The following is a 19,675-nucleotide window of genomic DNA, read 5'->3' on the forward strand; positions in this document are numbered from 1 at the left end:
TCACGTAACATGTTAGTTTTTTTAATTAATAAACTATAGGAATACCAAACTCAAATTAAATAAAATAAATTGTTTATTTTTATGGTGCAATTTAAAATATATATTAGTGTGTGAAAAAGTTATGGCCGTTAAAAGGGCGTGGGAGCAGTTGATTTAGAATGAGGTGTAATTCTGTATTCATTTAATAAATTAACAAAACTTGATTGAAGTTGGACCATCATTGTAAATTATGTTTGAAAGCAAATAGTTTAACGATATTACATTCTTAGAACTCTTTGCATTGTTTCAACAATAGTTGTACCCAATGTTTAAAAAAAACGGTTTTCTACCCGTATCAGATTTGATTCAAAAATAGAACAACCAGATTTAACCGGGATATATCGTGAGGTTCAACCGGGTTGAATGGTTTATCATGTAATTCCATATAAATACAACTTCAATTCAAAAATAACCAAAAAGTACATTAATAAACATCACACATCGAGTCAAATAGAACAAGGAATTTGTAATTTGTATACGAAATTAATCAATTACAAAAGATGTAAAAAACCAATCTTGGATTTGCATGATTGAAAATTGGTTGATTAACTATTGTGTTTACTCTTTTGAATTATATCCACTTGGTTAAAAGTAAACTCTTTTAAAAATTTATGGGCTAAAAAATATCAAAATCTATTGGGTTTAAAATCGGTTTTTCTGTTTGAACCGACATTCTTAAAAATATTGTCGGTGCAATGTTCTAGCATCGTTCGTACCTCTTAAAACTTAAGATGTATGGTCGGTACGTACCGGTTTTTAAAATCTGGTATAACTGGTCGGTACGTACTGGTTTTTAAAACATCGGTCATACCTCTTAAAACTTAAGATGCCCCTTACTCCTATATTATATATTGTATAGATTATATTATGGATTACTCTATAGAAGCAGTAATCAAGTTTTAAAATTGTTTCAAATATGTCACTTATAAAATAGTTTATTCCAATTAAGTCACTAAATTTTCTTTATGTTCTAATCCTAGATATTTACCTAAATATCATGTTATCTAGGTTTTCTTTAATTTTAAATATTTTGACATTCCATAATATTTAAAAAAAATAAATTAAGAAAATAATTTATAAATTGAGAAAAATTGCAAATAAAAAAAACTGAAAAATTGCAAAAAATTACAATATAATTAATACGTTCCTAATTAATTTTGTATGAAAGCAATTAATAATTCTACTATTGAATATTTTAATTCACCCAACTATATTTTGAAATTCTTTTAAAAAAAATGACGGTTTCTTATAAAAATCGTAACTTTAAAAGAGGGTGACTTCTTACTACTTTTATTTTCCGCAATTTTTCAGATTTCTAATTAATGGCTTTGATGGTTATGTGGCACCGACAAATCATTGTTTATCTTATGTATAATGACGTACTTTTGTTATACTTTTTGAAATTTTAAGTTAATATATATCAATTGAACGTGGCAAGCATATAATACTATAGCAAGGTAGTAAATGGTTTTGAATATACAAAAATGTCCTCTTTAACTGTTTTACATGAAGAAGTTAAGTTAACTTCTTACAAATGGAGCGTTGGTCCATTGACAGAGGCAAAATATTTAAACACATGGTTTTAAAAGGGTTGGTCTTGCGTTTAAGTCTCACATACAACAATTCAACAAGTATCAAAAACAAGTTTATTATTCAAAAATAAAAGTGAAGTTAAAACACTTTGTAAAAACTAACTTATTTATTAGCATTTAAAACCACAAAAATATTAAAAGTAGAAAAGTTAATGCAAACCTTTTTCAAAAACGTTTTTTAAACAAGTAATAATTTAATAAACACTTTTGGAAAATAAATTACTTTTTGAGTTAAATAAATTACCTAAAAAACACCTTTGGAGTCAATATAATGCCTAGCCAACCACAAAATTAATCTCTCACACACACATCAAAACCTAATTAATTAAATGGGGACTATTGTCTTGTACGCAATACCAACCATGGGCCACCTAGTACCAATGGTGGAGTCAGGAAACAAACACCATCCTTCATACTCCATCATCATCCTTACCCTCACCAACTCTTTCAACACCGGCAACCTCTCCTCCTACGTCCGCCACCATCCCCGCCATCACATTCCACCACCTTCCAGATATCCCTCTTGATCCCACAACTTACCCTTCAATAGATGTCATAATCTTCGATCTTGTTCGACTTAGCATTGACAACGTCGCAGACGCCCTACAGTCCATTAATCCTACCTCGTTAATTATCGATCTTTTTTGCACCTCAGCCATGCCTGCGGCTGCAAAACTTAACATACCCGTGTACTACTTAATGCCTTTTGGTGCTTGTAGCTTCATCAAATTTCTGTATTTCACTACGCTTGATCGGGATTATCTGGGAAACTTCAAAGATATGAACAGACTCGTGTATTCACCAGGAATGCCACCGATACCATCGTCCCAAATGCCAGTACCGGTTCTTGATAGAAGCTCTATGGGTTACTCACGTATTCTTGAAATCTCAAAATGCATGCCTAAAGCAGCTGGGTTTATTTTAAACACGTTCGATTCGCTGGAACCCAAACCGATTAAAGCGATTCGTGATGGATTGTGCCTACGCCACCACTTTATTGTGTTGGCCCGCTGCTTGCGGATGGAAGTGACGGTTCTCATGAATGTTTGGCTTGGCTCGATTTGCAACCGAAAGAGAGTGTTGTGTTCTTGTGTCTTGGGAGTGAGGGGTTGCTTTCGGCTGACCAGATAATAGAGTTTGCTAAGGGGTTGGAGATGAGTGGACATAGGTTTTTGTGGGTGATACGAAGCCCGACAGCGACCAAGAACGAAGATTTCGATTTTGATTTGACATCGTTGTTGCCGGATGGGTTTTTGGATCGTACGAAGGAAAGGGGTCTTGTGGTGAAGAGATGGGCGCCGCAGGTGAAAGTGTTGAGTCATGACTCAGTTGGTGGGTTTGTGACACACTGCGGGTGGAGCTCGGTGTTGTAAGCTGTACGTGCGGGTGTGCCTATGTTGACGTTACCTTTGTACGCGGAACAAAGGATGAATAAGATTGTGATGGTTGAGGAAATGAAGTTGGCTTTACCACTAGACGAATCCGAGGATGGGCTGGTGGCAGCGACGGAGGTGGAGAAGCGGGTTAGGCAGTTAATGGATTCGGAGGAAGGAAAGATCATTAGGGCGGTGGTGAAGGCTCATAAGGTAGGAGCGGAGAGTGCCTCTAGCGACAATGGGTCTTCTCCTGTCGCATTGGCGAGCTTTGTCAAGTCGTTAAAGCCGGGCGATGCCTCTTTCGTGATCTCGTCATCGTTATCGAATAATGTATGTCTTGCAAAGATATGCAAGCATTTGGTGGTTTATTTGGTTGATTTTATCTACTGTACTATGAATCATATGGAAAGATTGTACTAGGTGTAAGATTAGTGAAAATATTTTTTTCACTGACTTTTCACCACAAATAACTCTATGCAATCGTGATAATAATAATAATAATAATAATAATTATTATTATTATTATTATTATTATTATTATTATTATTATTATTATTATTATCTGGATTTGTGCAAAACTATATGATACGCCTTCACAATGAACTAAACTAAATATAAAATGAAGGTAAGATGAGCAAGATAACAAGCTCAAAGTTACGTGTTATGGTGTGTGTAGCCATGTAGGACGGGCTTCAGTGTGACGTGGCGTGTGAACTATGTAGGCACACCGAGTCGGGTGTGTGTGAGCCTCTAGCTGGTGAGGCGCCTGTCATGAGCTCACTCAATCACTCATGCTAATTAGTATTAACGAACGTACTATTTTTGCACCGATGTATTAGATTATTGTTGTAAATCGTTATAAAATGTGATCTATTTTAATTCATCTGTAAACATTAGCAGAACTTTAATTGTTTTACACAACAACATCGCATTCCCTAAAAACAACTTAAACGTCAAATTTGCTACATGCCAACTAAAATATGGAAATCTTAGTGGGTAACTTAGACACAATTTGAGATCAAATTAAGAAATATCGAGATGAACGAAAAGAGGATCCTTCAAAGCCGACCTAGATGGGTTCTTGGATCGTATGAAAAATGGGGAAGCATCGGTTTCTTGATTAACAACTGTTTTCTTTAATCTCCCCGTCGTGTACCTTTAGGGTTTGCTGTTAACTTCGATATTTGATTTCTCTTTCTTCGACATTCTATAAACGAGAAAAAGAGGTAGGTTTTAATTACTATGTGTAAACATTTACTAGACACATACCTATCTTATCCATAATAATTTTGGTTAAAGCCTATATATATTTTTAAATATATAATTCCCTAAAACATGTGGCTTTGATACCAACCTGCCATACCTGATTACCATAAGGGTCTAGACGTATAACCAATAGTTGGTATCAGTTTTGAAAATATATCAGAGTTTATTTCGTTGTTGTGAAAATTTATTTTGACAAAATATTTAAACTTGGATTTAAATACCCTTGATAATATAAAACATTTTTTTTACATAATCATGTTTTACAAGGAGTATAACAAAATGAGCCCACATATCGTTCTATATCTCCAATGAGTTGTCTCTATGTTACTCTACTGTCCTTATCACTTACTACTGATTACCTGAAAATGTTTAAAAATAACACGTCAGCTAAAAGCTGATGAATAACATTAACATACCAAAATATTTTATGTTGGCAAGAATTTTAAAACCCATTTAATTGTAATTTGTATTAGTATATCTACACGCTCAGCAGAACTATTTCACCCGAGTGTACAACCATGGATCACACTAGTCTTTTTACTCAGGTTAACCGTATGTATGTCAACAACTGAGTCTCTTGACTAGCCATGTTACAACCTTCCATTTGTAACACACATATAACTTGGATCCAAATATACGTGCACTTATGGTCCGAATGTTTTTTAGTAGATTACCTTTATGCATCAAATGTTTTGAAAATCAGTCGAGCCATGTGTTTGATTTGTAAATCACATGTATATACTTAGCACATTCGCGTTAGTTTTAGAATCAATGTACTTACCTTTGTTATGATCATATTGTCTTTACTAATTTATGTTGTGTATGTTATCTTGAACCTGGATGCTTACTTTAGTTTGTATGGAGTTTGGTGTGACATGCTTTTGGGTAATAGGTTCGAACACTCTTATCAAGCTATCTAGGAAAGTAAATGGGCCCAGTTGTTGATTAGGAGTGATACGAATTACTTTCCTTAGACAAGAATCTCGACTACCGGTATTGTCACCCTTCCAGTTACTACATTCCCGTCACACTTTTCTTGTTTCATTATTTGCAAATATCTTTTATATACAAAAATTAATGTTTCTTCCTTTAGAAGAAAATCAATTGACAATAACCATTGTATGTAAAACTGTATGCTTCTTTATAATAAAAGAACATTTATTTTTATAAACATTTATATATAAAAAACTTAAATATAGCTATAAACTTTCTAAGGTTTAATCTATATCACCGACTAAATTTTAAGCTATAAGTAAAATATATTAAACATAACTCTTACCTTAAAATGGATATAGCGCTTAAGGACGAACAAGCACTTCGACTATACGTAGGGTGTCAGGGTATGAAACGTCAAAACTCTAGAGTCGGGACTCCAACTATGTGGCACAAACTTCAAGAAAGTGAAAGTGGTTTGGTGTTCGGATGTCACAAATGAACAACCCATGACTACTATTTATAGTTGTTCACTCACACCCTTGGTCGGACCGTCGTTTGCCCCATTCATTTTTGTGATGACACACGCCCTTTCATGTTGACATGTGGCAACACATGTCATTCCATTTGATTAGTCATCGGACATGTGTCGATTTCATTCGATTAGTCATCGGGCATTTGTCGTTTCATGAGTGTTTTATGTTTTTTATTTTAGCTAAATAACTGATTGGTCCCTCAACTTTCAAAATTGACAAAATTGATATAAAAATTTCCGAGATGTTACATAATGCCAAGTTTTTGGAATTTTATTGTCTCAGTTTTCGTTTTTCTTAAGTGAAGTTGTTGGAATAAACAAACAAATGACAAAAAGCAAAAGCGATAGTACATGGGTTAGTTCATAGCTAAATTCTTTGTTTAGTATCGGCATACTCAAATTCTTTCAGATCAAACGAGCCATTAAAAAAAACATCAATTTGGTTCGTGTAAAAATGAGTTCGGTTCACGTGTCAAAACATGTTATGTTTAATACGGCCTTCGAGTAAATGAGTTTGGATCGAACACGTAACTTGCATTATGTAATTTAATCAAAATTTATTTGTTTATTTTAGTTATTAAAATTTCAGGGTTTTAGTTAAGGTAATAAAAAATTAATTATTAATTAATGTATTTTCATTTTTAAAAATATTCTAATAGTTTTTGTGTTTTAATTAAGGTGACCAAATACAAATTATTAATTAGTGTATTTATGTTATTATAATTATTCTAAGATAACCAAAAACAAATTATTAATTAGTGTATTTATGTTATTATAATTATTCTAACAGTCGTGTTTGAATAAGATAACCAAAATTAATGGTTAATTAATTTATTTTTTCATTTTCATAGATATCCTTATACATCCGGGGGAGAGATATTTTGAGAACTTGATAAGTTGTAAGAACTTTAAGAATTTAACATGAATCACACATTTAATTAAAGGAATATTGGATTTTAATAATCCCTATTGAATTGTATTGGCCGATAATAATCCATATTCATTTTATCGTCACTAACGGTCCCAAATTCAAAAAAGTTGGCCCCCCGTTAAAAAGGACTTAACGATGTTATACTTTTTTCCGAATTTCAAGCTAACTTTTTAGGGCTATTAATCGGAAGAAAGATACGAGTCGAATGATATAAAACTTAGCTCCAAACAATGATCCAAACGACTTGATTTTGGTTAATTGTAAGTTCAAACACCCGAATTGAAACAATGTTTCATCATTTTGAAGTACCGTTTCGAACTAAGTTTTACATCAATCGACTCGTATCCTCCTAACGATCAAAAGCCCTAAAACATTGGTTGGAAATTCAGAAAAAACTATAACGCCGTTAAGTCATATATAACGGGGACCATTGGGGGCCAACTTTTTTGAATTTGGGACCGCCAGTGGTGATAAAATGAATAGGGATTATTATTGGCCAATACAATTCAATAGAGATTATTAAAATTCAATATTCCTTAATTAAATTGGTATTAAATATGTGGGTGAGAATAAATCTGATTAAAAAATTAATCAGGAGAGAGAATAAAGATTTTTGATAATTACATAAGTTTAAATATTATTTACACATGTGTGTGTAATAAGTCGATTCGGTGTGTAAAAAATATTGTAATTTTTTTATGTTACTTACACTTACATATTACATATGTGTAAAAACAATTTCAAAAAAAGTAAATTGTTACGCGGAGTTCGTTTGAGTTCTTAAAACTCAAAGTGGTTCTCAAAAGAAATCAATCTTATATATATATATATATATATTATAATTAAGGTAACCATCAACATGTTTAAGATAGTCTAACACTTAGTGTAATCTGGAAGCTTATGCGGTTAAGAATGACTTTTGTAAAAACAAAACTTTAAATATTAATGAAAGTCGTTCATGTGAAAAAAAGTAGTAAAAGTTATTTTTTACATGTAACCTACCTATAACATATATTTAAAAATTTTCAAAAAAAAAAATTGTTAAATTGAGTTATTTTAAATTCTTGAAACTCAAAGTAGTTTTCAAATCAAATCAAATTATATATATAGGTGAATGGTCAACACAAAACTACTTATCAGAGAGAGAACTAATAAAGAAATATTTTAACATAATTAAAAAAATATTTTAAACTTCTTTTCTTTCATCTTTTTATTCTTTACTAGAATATATATATATATATATATATATATATATATATATAACTCGTTGTAGTGAACATATGAATACATCAACTTTTTTTTATTGCATGTCCACTAATGTTTTTTTTATATGTGCAACATATGCAATTGTTTGTATTGTATATGTGCAATAGTGTTATATTATATGCAAATAATAATAATAATAATAATAATAATAATAAATCGATATAGTGCATATGTGCGTTAGTGTTTTATTACATATATATGATAGTGTGTATTGCATACAAGAAATAGTTTTGTATTTGCATATATTCAATAGTGTGTATTATATAATGTAATTATGTTGTATTATATGTAATAAAACACTATTTATATGCAACACACATTATTGCACATATGCACTACAACATCAAGTGTTTTTTTTAGGAGGAATATCAACTTAATAGGAGGAAGAAAAAAAAATAAAAATACTTTTTTATTAGTTCTCTATTTCTCTCTTTAAGATGTGTTTTCTGTAGATCTCACCCTTATATATATATATATATGGTTTATTGGATTTTAATAATCCCTATTGAATGGTATTGGCTAATAATAATCCATATTCATTTTATCGCCACTATCGGTCCCAAATTCAAATAAGTTGGCCCCCAATGGTCCCCCGTTAAAAAGGACTTAACGGCATTATACTTTTTTCCTAATTTCAAACAAACTTTTTAGGGCTATTAATCGGAAGAAAGATACGAGTCGAATGATATAAAACTTAGCTCCAAACAATGATCTAAACGACTTGATTTTGGTTAATTGTAAGTTCAAACACCCGAATTGAAGCATTGCTTCGTCATTTTGAAGAACTGTTTCGAACTAAGTTTTACACCAATCGACTCGTATCATCCTAACGATCAAAAGCCCTAAAACATTGGTTTGAAATTCAGAAAAACTATAACGCCGTTAAGTCATATTTAACGGGGGACCATTGAGGGCCAACTTTTTTGAATTTGGGACCGCCAGTGGCGATAAAATGAATAGGGATTATCGGCCAATACAATTCAATAGGGATTATTAAAATCCAATATTCCTATATATATATATATATATATATATATGGACCGGTTCAAGAGAGACTAAAAAGTATTTTTATGTTAAAAAAATTATTTTTCATGTAAAAAACACATTTTTACATAATCTTTTTAGATTTTTACATATAAATACATGCAGAAAACGTTTTTTTTTTAATTTTCAATTTAAAAAATGTAGATTTTTTTACAAAATTAATTTTATTATTACTCTATGATGTAATTAAATAATTATTATACTTGTATTACTTTACTTGATTCTCACGTTTAGCACATTAATTTCATTCGCACGCTAATTTTCCCAGATACACACACACAAATATATATATATATATATATATATATATATATATATATATATATATATATAGTTAATCTTGGTAAAGATGTATTGTGTATTGTATTACGTAACATCAGATTACAAAGGATATAAGTAATAAACATAATTACACACAAGCCCTTCTATTAAACTAATATGTATGTATGTATGTATCTAAACTGTCTAATAGTCCCCCTCAAGCTAAGCCCGGGAAACTAGTTGTAGCTTGTCCCGTAGAAGCATGAATCGATCTGAGGGCAGTGGCTTGGTAAAGACATCAGCAATCTGGTCATGTGTGGAGATTAACTGAACAGACAGTCTTCTTTGAGCAACCTTTTCTCGCACAAAATGAAAATCAACTTCAACATGCTTTGTGCGAGCGCGAAAGACTGGATTAGCTGATAAGTATGTGGCACCAAGATTATCACACCATAAGACGGGAGCAGACTTAACTGGTACTCCAAGTTCACGGAGAAGCGCTTCAAGCCAAGTTAGTTCAGCAACTGTATCGGCTAATGCTTTGTATTCAGATTCAGTTGATGACCTGGATACCGTACGTTGTTTCCGAGCTGACCAAGAGACAAGATTAGATCCAAGATATATGGCAAAACCCCCTGTGGATCGACGGTCATCTGGACAACCTGCCTAGTCTGCATCTGAGTAGGCGGTGAAAGGTCGATAGTAAGCATCAGTATAAGCATGTAATGTGGAGCCAGAAGATTGTTGAAAAAGAAGACCATGATCTAAACTTCCCTGAAGATAACCCATGATTCGTTTAACAGCTGACCAATGATTTTGTGTAGGCGAATGCATAAATTGACAAACTTTGTTAATTGCAAAGGCGATGTCCGGTCGTGTCAGGGTGAGATATTGCAAAGCTCCGACAAGCTGACGATACTTTACCGGGTTGTCAAAGGGGGGACTGTCACCAAGAGCTAGATTAGCTGAGGTGGAGCACGGAGATGAAACAGTCTTCGATGTGAAGATACCTGCTTTGTTTAAAATATCCAAGATGTACTTTTTTTGTGAAAGAAATAAATTAGGCCCGTTGGATGTAACTTCAATCCCCAAGAAATAAGACAGATTTCCCATATCTTGCAGAGCAAAGGTAGTACTCAGATGTTGAAAAACTTTGTCAATGGCAGCCGGACTGTTGCCCGTCAAAATAATATCATCAACATACACGAGCATGTATAAAAGAGTACCTGCTTGGGAGTAAATAAAAAGTGAAGGATCAGTATTTGACCCTTTAAAGCCAAGATGCTGAAGAGCCCCAGATAAGCGTTGGAACCATGCTCGGGGTGCCCCGGGGTGCCTGTTTTAGACCATATAGAGATTTGTGTAACAAGCATAAATGGTCTGGCTTGGCAGGATCAATAAATCCGGGTGGTTGTCTTAAATAAACTGTCTCACGCAAATCACCATTTAAAAATGCATTTTGAACATCTAATTGTCGAAGAGACCACCCGCGGGTAACGGCCAAGGAAAGAACCATGCGAATTGTGGTTGCTTTGACAACTGGACTGAAGGTTTCATGATAGTCAATACCAGCCAGTTGATTGAAACCTTTGGCAACGAGACGAGCCTTGTACCTTGTAATGGCTCCATGTTGATCCCGTTTGATCTTATAAACCCACTTGCAATCAACTACATTAACATTCGAAACTGGTGGAACCAAAGTCCATGTACCATTTTTCACAAGTGCGTTGTATTCAGCAGCCATGGCATCCCGCCATTGAGGGTATTTGTGTGCAACGGTGAAGGTGGCGGGTTCAGTTTGGGTAGGGTCAGAGGTGGCAATAAAGGCAGATGGTTGGTAAGGTTTAGTTTTAGAGGGATTTGGTCTAAGGTTGGCAGGACGGGTGCGGTTGGGAGGAGCAGTGGTGGATGGTTGAGTGGGTTGGGTAGATTGTGTTTGTGTAGTTGTGGATTGTTTGGGACGTCGCTGATAGGTTTGAATGGAAGGTGTGTGGGTTGTTTGAGGTGAAGGTGGGGTTGGATCAGGGATGTTTGTGATGACAGGTGGTGTCGGTGTTGGGGCTGGATCAGGGATGTTTGTGGTGACAGGTGGTGTCTGTGGTGAGGCCATAGGGGTTGAAATGGGATCTGGTGTGGTAGATGAGTTAGAAGAATTGGGAAAATTTGGAGGTATGGGAAATGAGGATACATAAGGATCAGGTTGTGGGGAAGGAGTTGTGATAGGTGGCGGTTGAGAGAATGGAAAAAGATGTTCATTGAAACGGACATGTCGTGCAATATAGAGGCGATGTGTGTGGGAATCTAGACAACGATAACCATGGTGAGAAGAACTATAACCTAGAAAGACACACGGTGTATTCATTTTGTGTTTATTGTAAGGACGTAAGTGAGGATAGCATTGGCATCCAAACACACGTAAAAAGGAAAGGTCAGGTGCTCGTTTGAAAATGTGTTCAAACGGAGAGATTTTGGAAGCAACACGAGAGGGCATGCGATTTATGAGATACACGGCGGTGTCGAAAGCAAAGTGCCAAAAACGTTGAGGGACACCCGACTGAGCGAGAAGAGTAAGCCTGGTTTCAACAACATGTCTGTGACGTCGCTCAACAAAACCATTCTGTTCACTTGTGTGAGGACAAGATAAGCGATGTATTATACCAAGTGATGAAAAGTAGGGAGAAAGGGGTCGAAATTCACCACCCCAATCTGTTTGAATAGATTTTAATTTTGTGTTAAATTGTCGTTCAACCATAGCATGAAATTGTTTGAAAACCGTGCAAACATCAGATTTATGTTTTAACGGATAGAACCACATGTAGCGAGTGAAATGATTGATGGTCGGTTATTTTGTATATGCTTTAGTTTGTTTATTATTTAGTTTTAACTGTTTATTCTAGAACTATCGATGCTTCATACGTGTGTTATTGGATTTCAGGTCACAGGCGTTAAAGTACTCAATATGGACCTGTTGTGACACGGAATGAAGACCCGGGATGTCCAGCACGCAAAACGAGGAAAAGAATGAAGTTTGCTATTCCAGAGTCCCATCGCGGTACGCGATGGGTTTGATGAAGTCCCCATCGCGTACCGCGATGGGTGATAAATTAATTATTGACTTTGGTCAATCACGGTACGCGATGGGCCATAGAAGACCCCGTCGCGTACCGCGACGCGACTGCAGACGGGATTTTGAGTTTATAACTTGTTTTTCATCAACATGAAACCCTAACTTCGTTTTTGACGACCAAGAGGCGATTCCAGCAGTTCATATAGGCGATTTCCACCATCCTAGCTCGTGTGAAGATCATACATATGATCCATATCATCTATATTGAAGATTCGATTATGTTTAGGCTCGGCTAATCGCCTAGAATCGCACCCGGGATGTATAGTTTGTAACACTTTACAGTTTTTCTCTTGTGGTTAAGAATACTTATGTTTTGATTATTGTTGATTGATATATGATTATTGATGTTTAGTAATTCTGTGTGTTCGGTCGGTTTAGGTTTACGTTGGTCTGAACGATCTGTTACCAGTTGCTAGATAATTAGTCATATAACTGTTTGGTTAGATTGAATACAATAAAACGTACAATTACCCTTAACTGAGTCACACTGGCAAGGACCATTTGATAACCAGTGCCGTGTGTAAAGTAATTGTTGACGTCTAAGGTTTTGTCTGGTTGATCAGTTTTCAGTTAATCGTTGATAATCAATTTGTTAGGTTACATGAGATACTGTTTGGTTGCTTACTTGAATTCCCGGGTGTGATTTGCTTTGTTAACTGTTTACAACTCGCTTGTTCGTTTGTTGCTTAGTTCTCTTAATTTAAACTATTGCCTGTGTGATCAGCACTAAAACCAGTACTTCATAATATTGAATTTGTTACACGAATAACATTGACCACATACTCCTTGTGATACGATACCCTACTTGCTCTAACTATTTAGAATAATTAGGTTTTTGATTGACTCAAACGACGGTCATCAATGATCAACACAGAGTAAAAAGTAACTATCACCATTTGATGATTTAACAGGTGCAGGCCCCCAAACATCACAAAAAATCAAATCCAAAACATTATTACTCTGAAAAGTTGATGATAACAAATGAAGTTTGAGTTCCCCATGTAACAAGAAGTACAAGAGAAAATCAAACTTTTATTACTGACCGGAAGTGAGAAATTTAAAATCATAGACTTCAAAAGATCTGGATGTGGATGCCCAAGTCTTCGATACCATGTATCAGTAGAAGCACGAACAGCAGAAAATGCAACTTTATTAAGAGAACGAAGCACTGGAAGATGAATGGAGTAGAGCCCGTTGTCACTTGGACCCGTGAGGAGGGTATTGCGTGTAAACTTGTCCTTCACAGCAAAAAAAGTTTAGTGAAATTCAAAGAAAACGTCATTATCAAGACAAAACTTTTGAACAAAAAGAAGGTTTCTTTTAATTTGTGGAACATGAAGTATGTCAGATATGGAAAAATTTTTGTGGTGGAACGAATTTTGGTTGAACCAATGTGTAATATAGGTAAACCCTCACCGTTGCCAACATGAAGAGAATCCTCACCGTAATAGGGTGTAGAATTATCAAGGCCGTGAAGGTTTGATGCAACATGACTGTTGGAGCCAGTGTCGGGGAGCCATGCTGTTGATGCTTGTGAGCGGAAATCAGCATAGTTGGCAATTGGTTGCGGTGACCTCAATGTATTCGGATCACGATTGGGGCAAAGAGATGGTATATGTCCAATTCCACACCTGTTACAAGTACCATGAACCAGGTTTTGATTAGTTGACCAATTAAATTGACCACGATTACCACCATTGTTGTTGTAATAGCGAGAGTTGCCACGTCCCCTACGACCTCTATTTGAATAACCGCGACCGCGACCACGGGAAGCATACATGGCCCGCGGCTGTGAAGATGGCGTCTGTGGGAGACCTAGTTGAGACATAAGCTGTTGAAGAGCAGCAACAGTGTCATTAGGTATGGAAGAGGTGGCCGTAGGTGGGGACGGTTTAGTGGTGCTAGCCGTGAAAACCTGAGGAGAAACCGGATCAGGTTTCTTAACCATATAATCATGATCTGAGATAAGACCATTTAATTCAGAAAAGGCAGTAGGAAATTGACGTCCTAATATAGTGGACTTCAAGGTATTGTACTCATTACGAAGGCCGGTCAATACATGCATAACTAGATCCTTTTCTTTTACCGGTTCTCTGATGTTTGCCAAGGCTTCAGCATACCCTTACGCTCTTGTGAGATATGCTGTAACAGTTTCATCATCTGTCATCTGGATTCTGAGAAGTTGTTGTTTTAGCGTGTACTCTCGAGAGGATGTGTTGGGAGCAAAAACACGCTCCAAAGCCAGCCATAATTCACGAGAAGTGGTGCCCTGAACATGTTGAAACACACCTTCAGAAATTGTTGAAAGAAGCAACATACGTACATGGGCATCATTGGAGACCCACGTTTCATAATTAGGGTTCGGTTGGGTTGTGCGAGGGATTTCTTTGCTGGCAGAAGGAGTTGTAATGGTGGAATCTGGACACGGGATAGTTCCATCTACATAACCAAAAAGTTTATTGGTTACAAGAAAAGGTTGAATCATTGTTTTCCAATTACCATAGTTAGTGGAAGAAAGGGTGAAACCGAATTTGTGAGAGTTGTGATTGGTCTTTTCGGCTGTAGTGAAGGAGGGAAGCAACACCATTGATTTGTATTTGCTGGAGATCAATTGATCGAAAAAGAGGAGAGGAGGGTGATGGTGGCGGCTGTTTTAGGGTTGCAGAGCAAGGCTCTGATACCAAGTTAATCTTGGTAAAGATGTATTGTGTATTGTATTACGTAACATCAGATTACAAAGGATATAAGTAATAAACATAATTACACACAAGCCCTTCTAATATACTAATATGTATGTATATATCTAAACCGTCTAACACACACACATATATATATATATATATATATATATATTCAAACTAAACTGATCATCCAAGAATTTAAGCATATGTAAAGTACAAGTATTTTCCTCAAACAATATATACTTCAAGAATGAAGATAATCATGCAATAGATCCATGTAGGAAAAAGAACATGAAATAAAAGGTTTTTAATTTTTTTTAATAGTTTCACTAGGGAGATATTTGTGAAATTTACATTCCTTGATAAAAAGCATATGTATAAAAGAAAATGTATAAGAAAACTAAAGTTTCAATCATTTTCGTTCAAAATTTAGTGAAACGTTTTTTAAATGAAAAAGAAAAACATTTTGTCATGCTTTTGGTAGGAAATCCATTGCATAATTATTGATATATTTAACTGTTTACATCATTTTAGGATGAAACTTATACCTTTTTAAGATGTATAAATATAATTTGAATGCTAATTTTTATAATTAATGTGAAAATATCTTATTAAGCAACCACAAAAAGAATAAGTTTTATTGCATTAAAATATATGTTAACCAAAAATAGCAAAAGAGATAGAGAAACCATTTTTTCTAAAAAAAACATCACAACTTTGGTAAATAATATTCCCACCAACCCACCAACACTCTTTTAGAAAAAACTTCACTTTAGACAATAACATATTGATTTGTTAGCCTTTTCAACCAAAAAAAGTTAATGCAAATATTTTCTTTTAAAACTTAATTTGAAAAAATCATAAGTTAATAAACACTTTTGATAAAAAAAAATAAACACTTCTAAAGTTATTAGGGAATCCCAAAACTTTTCAGGGCGTCAATATAATCTCTAGCCAACCACATAATTAATCTCACACATAATAATCCCTAATTAACTAAATGGGGACTGTTGTGTTGTACTCACCACCAATCATGGGCCACCTGGTTTCAATGGTGGAGCTCGGAAAATTCATCATCAAACACCATCCTTCATACTCCATCATCGTCCTCACTCTCACCAACTCTTTCAACACCGGCAGCCTCCCCTCCTACATCCGCCACATATCCGCCACCATCCCCGCCGTCACGTTCCATCACCTTCCAGATATCCCTCTTGATCCCGCAACTTACCCTTCTATAGAAGCCGTAATCTTTGATCTTATTCAACGTAGCGTTGACAACGTCGTAGACGCCCTACAGTCCATTAATCCTACCTCGTTAATCATCGATCTTTTTTGCACCTCCTCCATGCCCGCGGCTGAAAAACTTAACATACCTGTGTACTACTTTATTACTTCAGCTGCTTGTTGCACTGTTGAGCTTCTATATTTAACGACGCTTGATCAGGATTATCCGGGAAGCTTTAAAGATTTGAACAGACTCGTGTATTTACCAGGAATGCCACCGATACCATCATCCCAAATGCCGGTAGCGGTTCTTGATAGAAGCTCTAAGGATTACTCTGGTTTTCTTGAAATCTCAAAATGCATGCCTAAAGCAGCAGGGATTATTGTGAACACGTTCGATTCGCTGGAACCCAAACCGATTAAAGCGATTCGTGACGGATTGTGCCTCGAAGGGCAGCCAACGCCACCACTTTATTGTGTTGGCCCGCTGCTTGCGGATGGAAGTGACGATTCTCATGAGTGTTTGGCTTGGCTCGATTTGCAACCTAAAGAGAGTGTTGTGTTCTTGTGTTTTGGGAGCGGGAGTTTGCTTTCGGCTGATCAGATAAAAGAGTTTGCTAAGGGGTTGGAGATGAGTGGACATAGATTTTTGTGGGTGATACGAAGCCCGACACCGAGTAAGGACGAGGATTTTGATTTGACATCGTTGTTTCCGGATGGGTTTTTGGATCGTACGAAGGAAAGGGGTCGTATGGTGAAGAGATGGGCACCACAGGTGAAGGTGTTGAATCATGACTCAGTTGGTGGGTTTGTGACACACTGCGGGTGGAACTCGGTGTTGGAAGCTGTACGTGCGGGTGTGCCGATGTTGACGTTACCGTTGTACGCAGAACAAAGGATGAATAAGATTGTGATGGTTGAGGAAATGAAGTTGGCTTTACCATTAGACGAATTTGAGGATGGGCTGGTGGTGGCGGCAGAGGTGGAGAAGCGGGTCAGGCAGTTGATGGATTCGGCGGAAGGAAAGATAATTAGGGCTGCGGTGAAGGCTCGAAAGGTGGAAGCGGAGAGTGCCTTGAGCAAAGACGGGTCCTCTCATGTCGCAATGGCGACGTTGGTCAATTCGTTACAACCGATTATATGAAGCCTCCCTCGCCATTGCAAGTGTTTAATGTATTGTCTTGTAAAGACAAACATGCATGTGGCAATTTATGTGGTTGATTTTATCTGCTTATATTGAATTACTGGCTTTTGAAACAACGTAATATACGAGATTTGTCAAATTTAAAATAAATAAGTTAAGTTATTTGAAATAAACGAACTAAATTAATGGTAACAGATTAATTTAAGCAATAAATACATGAAGAAAAATATATTATACTACGTTTATCCATGCTATATGTACAAAGAGGTTTTGTAACTACAATATACAAATTTGAAAAATTCCTTTACTCTTTATTTTGAACAATACAACATGTTGTTTATGCGAAAAAACTGAATACCTAAAGAACAAATAATCCCTATAAAGACTTTGCTTTTATTTATCATTATTGCAAAGCTTAAGATAAGACAAATAATTAATGATACTAAATAGTTAAATTTGGCCGTACTTCGTATGGTTGGAGTATAAACAACTACTATGTTAATCCATAAATTTCATAGTAAAAGGAAAACAACAATATTTACATAACTTGATTAATTAGCCCTTATTGATTAAATAGTTCGAGTGGCCTATGTTTAGTGTGGGAGGATTGGGTTTGATTTATTGTAAACTGAGGTGTGTTTGGATAGGTTTTTGGAGTCTTGTTTTGTTGTAGTTGTGTTTGTAGTCTAGTCTCTGACTAGACTTTGTTTGGTTGTCTTTGGTTGTGTTGCTTGTTTCTTAATATATTGTTATTCGTTGGCTGTTCAAAAAAAAAATTAGCCCTTATTGATCATAATTTTTTTGAGAATTAGAAGTTTAGAACCACTAAAAGACATGTTCATTCCATGCATTTTCAAGATTCAGTTAAAGCATAAGAGATAAGAAAGGCGTGAGCCCTGCTTGCGGTGCGCACATATGATGTATATATGTGTGAACCCTCGGGTGGGCAAAAGTGAAATTGCACTAATTTTGACGTTATTTTACTAATCTCGTGAAAATAACGTTAAAAGTGACGGACGGTTAATCAGGCATCATGGAGTGGCGTTGATAGCCGAAAGACAAGGGTACATGCACCGATCAGCCGGTGTCCCGATGATTGAGTGCTATGTGCCTTATGTCCAAGGCTTGATGCAAAACTACTATCGAGCCGGGGGTCTCACCGGAAGCAGCCTCTCTATCCTTATGGGGTAGAGGTAAGGCTGTCTACATCTTACCCTCCTCAGACCCTACTATAGCTTTGCTATTGGTGGGATATACTGAGTACGATGATGATGATGATGATGATGATGATGATGATAAGAAAGGCGTGAAATAAGAATGTATTCAGGGCCTACTAAATGATTTTGGAGGCTAAATTGAATTAAGATTTAGTGGCCATTTCATTAATTTTTTTTTCACTTATTACAGCTATAGGTCTTGAACCTGTGACATGGAGTATAACTTAGCAACAACCAAATTTACCAATAAACCAATACATAACTCTCATTTTACTTTGCATATATGCATATATATATATATATATGGAGAGGATCAAGAGAGAACTCTTTCTTAGAGAGATAATTAGAGAATTTATAAAGAGAAAATTTTAATTTAATTAAAAAAAATATTTTTTTATTTTTTTTCATCCTTCGTTATATGTTGTTAGTTTTTATCAAAAAAAATACATATATAGAAAAAAAACCCCTTGTGGTACACATACGCAATACATCGATTTTTTTATTTCATACATGCAATAATGTTGAATAACATATATGCAATTGTTTGTATAATTGTATATCTGTAATAGTGTTATATAATATGTAATAACTAAAAAATCGATATGCATATGTGCATTAGTATTGTATTACATATATACAATAGTGTGTATTGCATACATGTATGCAATAGTCTTGTATTTGTATAAATTTATATTAATAATGTGTATTGTATAACCCAATTTTACGTGTTGTATACTTGTATTATATGCAATGCGTACCACTTGCATATATACACTAGATCAACAATTTTATTAACGAACAATATAAATTTATTAGAATGTTGAAAAAAAAAACAAAATTATATAATATTTATTTTAAAGAAATGTTGAAAATAATTTTTATTAGTTATTTAATTCTCTATTTATGAAGAGTTCTTCATTTTCTTTTATATATAATTTGGTTAGGCGTGAAGTCCTCGTATAGTTTTAGACAAACCCAACTAATAATAATTTTATCACCATTACATATAGATATTCATGACCAAATTCATTGAAAA

General features: G+C 35.0%; 2 pseudogenes; both read left to right on the forward strand.

Moving 5' to 3' along the window:
- Nucleotides 1-1,945: 1,945 nt before the first annotated feature.
- LOC143626427 (UDP-glycosyltransferase 88B1 pseudogene) lies at nt 1,946-3,467 on the forward strand (annotated as a pseudogene).
- A 12,532-nt stretch (nt 3,468-15,999) lies between these two features.
- Nucleotides 16,000-17,422, forward strand: LOC143625433 (UDP-glycosyltransferase 88B1 pseudogene; annotated as a pseudogene).
- The last annotated feature ends 2,253 nt before the right edge of the window (nt 17,423-19,675 follow it).

This window comes from Bidens hawaiensis, unplaced genomic scaffold, assembly GCF_021521415.1.
Source record: "Bidens hawaiensis isolate Kalapana, Puna unplaced genomic scaffold, B.hawaiensis_p1.1 tig00000458_1, whole genome shotgun sequence".
Taxonomy (NCBI): Eukaryota; Viridiplantae; Streptophyta; class Magnoliopsida; order Asterales; family Asteraceae; genus Bidens; species Bidens hawaiensis.